A 3,902-nucleotide genomic window follows, 5' to 3' on the forward strand; every position below is an offset into this window, starting at 1 on the left:
AACGTGAGTGGAACCGCCGAGCCACAGAGTGGGCGTGCGTGGCTTCGGGAGAAATTGCCAGCCCCCGCCCCCACCGTGGGGTCACAGTGCTCACCACGAGCTCGGGGCCTGGCTGCTTGTGTGCTGGGCACCGCTGGTCGTGTTGATTTCAGCCCCTCAGGTGGGTGGTGACAGTGTGTGTCTCTTTCTGTGGTACATACACGTGACGTGAAATTTAGCGTTTTAACCATTTTTAAGTACACGACTGCATGGTGGTTTGTACACTCGGTGTCCTACAATCGTCCCCACCATCCACCTCCGGGACTTTCTCATCGTCTCAAACTGACACTCTGACCCCTGTCCCCATTACACACTCACTCCCTCCCCTCCCCCAGCCCCAGGCTCTACTACCTCCTCTCCGTGTCTGTGACTCTGACTCCTCTGGGGATTCCCCTGGGAGTGGGATCACACAGCACATGTCCTTCTGTGTCTGGCTTAGGTCACCGAGCAGTGTCCGCAGGGTCCATCCACGTAGCAGGTGTCAGGACGTCCTATATTTCTAATGCTGAATGATACTCCCGCGTCTGGATGGACCTCATCGTGTTCTCCCATCATCCGTCCATGGACACTGGGCTCGTGTCCACTTCTGGCTGTTGTGAATTGTGTTGCTGCGCACGTGGCCATGCAAGTGTCCATCCAAGTTCTTGCTTTTAGAGCATCGTGTGTGCACATCGGACTGCTGGGTCACGTGCTAATTCTGGTTAGGTTTCGAAGTGCCTTCTAACCTTGTACTTTTTGATACACAGGGAATGATTTTTATGCAGTCGAATCTACAAATGCTTTATTCTGAGAAATTTCTCCGCTCAGGGATCGGAACCACCCATTTGCAGATATATTAAACATGTAACTCTTTGTAGTTCACCGTGAGTCTGGTGGTCGGGGTGTGTGTGTGTGGGGGGGTGGTCCCTAGGGACTGCTGACCAGGGTGAGATTAAGATCTTCCCAGGCTCCAGGGCCTCCGGTGGGGGGAGGCGCCTTCCCACGGGACATGCCATACAAATGCTCCCGGGCCGTGGGACGCAGGGCTCATGCGCACGCAGACCCCACCCCCCCGTAGCTTTACCCCATAAATTTCCCAGCTACAAATCACAAACCCATCAAAGCTGAGGGCTACTCATGTGCGCGGCCGCCCGGAGCCGGGTGCATCCGCGGTGGGGACGGTGGCCGGGGGGAGAAGGAGGGTCCCAGAGCCGGGAGAGAAGGAGGCGGGAGCCTTTTATTGTGGATTAACTCACTTCGTATTAACAATTCCACACAATATTAAAACACTGCGAGGAAGTGGGTGTGGCACACCTGGAGATTTTTAAAAATCAGAAATAAAAACCACTGGACGGCCCAGCGCGGATGGGGCAGAACCTGCCAGAGCCGCAGGTTGCTTCTGAAACCCAGGAGCGGGCGTTCCAGCGTTTGGCGACGCGTTCCGTGGACGGCGGGGGACGAGGGCGTCATGTCTGACCTATGGCTTGTTTTCAGGGGACCCCGTGGCAGGCCGGCTTTCTATAAGTGCTCCTGAAGGACAAGACAAGCGACCTTTGGTGGCCTCGCTTTGGCTGGAAACTGCCCCTGGTCACTCACGCGTGGGCTGTGGGCCTGGCTCCGGCAGGGCTGGGCTGTTCAGGGATGGACGAGCTGCCCGGAGGCCCCACTGTCCTGGGTCTGGGCCAGACGTCAAAGCCGCTGACGGCACTTTGTGCCCAGCCCCGCGGTTTACTTCCCCTGGGCCTGGGGTCACAACCGAGTCACTTAATGCTTGGTCTGGGGGTCACCTGTGGGAGGGTGGGGGAGTGCGTGGTCTCTTCCTGGAGGGGGGTCACTGGATCAGGGTGTTGGCCTGGCCTGGCCAGACCGCCACACGGGCGACACTGAGCCTGGCAGCAGAGGACAGGAGAATCTGCGTGCCCAGGCCCGCCTGCTCTGTGTGTGTCCCCGTGTCCTTGTCTCCTCCCACCACGTGGTTGGGAGGCGCTGTTTTCCCCAAGGCCCCCGCTGCCACCGCCACCAGCTCCCTGATGCGCGGGGCACTTCCGGTCCCCAAGGGCCCTAGTAACAGTGTCTTCATGGCGGACACTTGCGCCAGGATCGCACAGGCAGCACACGTGGCCGTGAGTGCTCTGATGCCTCGGTCTACACTAAGGACGGTGAGATTTACTCTAAATGAAAAAAAGAAGAAACGAGTGTTTTTTTCCCTCAGCTAGAAAGAAAACGCAGTGGGGTTTCTGCCAATCACCAGCTCCCTGGGGTTTGAGGCCGTGGGGCCTTGACTGCCAGGCTCAGGGAACAGGGCTGTGGGACCTGGGAGGCAGGTAGCAGGTGCGGCACTAGGGTGGGGAACGGGCTGTCGTCACCCTCGCCAGGCCTCGGTGTCCCCAGACCACTCGGACCCCAGGCTGTGTGACACAGAAGCCCCTGAGGGAGCACGATGGCCGTGTCTTCTGGGCCCGGAGCAGGTGATGGTGCCGATACATGTGGGTTCACCCGCCTCCCTCAGCCAGGGGTCCTGGGCTCTGCTTTCCGCTGGCTTCTCTGGGCCACTTGGGTGGGGACGCACGGCGAGGTGGGGCTTGGAACGGCTGGCAGGGCAGGGGTCCGGGCCCCCGGGGTGTCTCTGACACTGAGGTCAGGACCTCCAGTCCTCTTTGGGGCCTGGGGGACGTGGGAGGGGGGACGCGCGTGCGGGGATCCGATGCGGGCTCAAGGGGTTAAGGCTTCTGTCACAGGGCAGAGGGCACACGCTCGCCGCCAGTCACCAGGTGGCTGGTGGGGAGGGCTGGCGGATGTGGCCGCGACAGGCCTCGCTCCGCGCCGGCTCCCTGGTGTCTGGGTCAGTCCCCGCTGGCTGTGGAACAGGCTTCGGTTCCGTCCTGGTGGCGAGGGCCAGAGGCGCGGGCGCCTTCTCCCGGCCTGGTAAAGGTGGCGTCGGCACCTTCTCCCGTTCCCCACCAGCGGCAGGTGTTGGGGTGCCAGGCTCCCCGGAGCCCCTGTGCTCCCGGACCAGCCGGGGAAAGCTGGGAGCCAGGGAGAAGGGCTCAGCCCCCTAGCCTGAGCTCGGGGACTGGAGGGCCACTCGCCGGAGCCTACTTAGCTGGGGCAGGATCCGAGCCTTGGCCCGGCCCGGGGCTGTGGGGTGGGGGCCGGGTTGGGCCACCCTGACGGCGGGGCCTCACCCTCTGACGTCCCTGGGCCGCAGGGGCAGAGCTGGGCTGGCTTCTTCCTACGGTTTGCCTCCGGGCCCAGAGGTGCGGTGGGACCCCTGAGCGGAGGGCTATGTGGGGTCCTGGCCGCCGCAGGTGGCACTGGCTGCACTCGGCTCCCTCCTCCTGCTCCGTTAAATGTCCATGTCATAACAAAGGAAAAAGTAATTTATAAAAAGGCCCCTGCCCCAAACCCCTGACTCTGTGACATCTTGGATTTCCAGGGGTGGCGGGGGGAGCGAGGCATTGTACTCATAGTAACTCATCTCGCCTCCCCCACTGGCCGCTCCGGGCCTAAGGGCTGTGAGGGTCGCCGGAGCGAGGCGCAGGCCCCCAGCTCCTGCTTCCAGCTATTTCCAGGCCATTCGACACCTTTTCACTGAAAGCATCGGGTGGCCCTGCCCGCCAGGCACTTTCTCCTGCAGCTGCAGTTCCGGGAGACCTATGGCACATGCCACACAGACGCCACACAGCGGGTGACACATGGTGACACAGGGTGCCTCCCTCCTGGCCCCTAAGACCCACTCATGCATCACAGCACAGTGCAGCTCGGCCGCGTGCTCAGCCGCCGAAGTCTGACTTTAGCGGCAACTGTTTTGTACATGAAAAGGAGAGATTTTTCCAGAAAAGTTCAGTCCATGTCCGTACCTCTGCCCCAATTTTACTGTGCTG

The 3,902-nt window shown here is 61.2% G+C and overlaps 1 protein-coding gene across 2 annotated transcripts in view; it reads right to left on the reverse strand.

Moving 5' to 3' along the window:
- Positions 1-1,228: 1,228 nt before the first annotated feature.
- The window catches only part of GNG7 (G protein subunit gamma 7), a 101,003-nt gene continuing 98,329 nt past the window's right edge, over positions 1,229-3,902 (reverse strand). For both annotated transcript variants that reach the window (XM_015585966.2, XM_025043146.1), the window contains one exon: positions 1,229-3,356. The gene's annotated coding sequence lies outside the window, so the exon portion shown is untranslated. The remainder of the gene's footprint in view (positions 3,357-3,902) is intronic.

The sequence above is a fragment of the Pteropus alecto genome, unplaced genomic scaffold (assembly GCF_000325575.1).
Source record: "Pteropus alecto unplaced genomic scaffold, ASM32557v1 scaffold30, whole genome shotgun sequence".
Classification (NCBI taxonomy): Eukaryota; Metazoa; Chordata; class Mammalia; order Chiroptera; family Pteropodidae; genus Pteropus; species Pteropus alecto.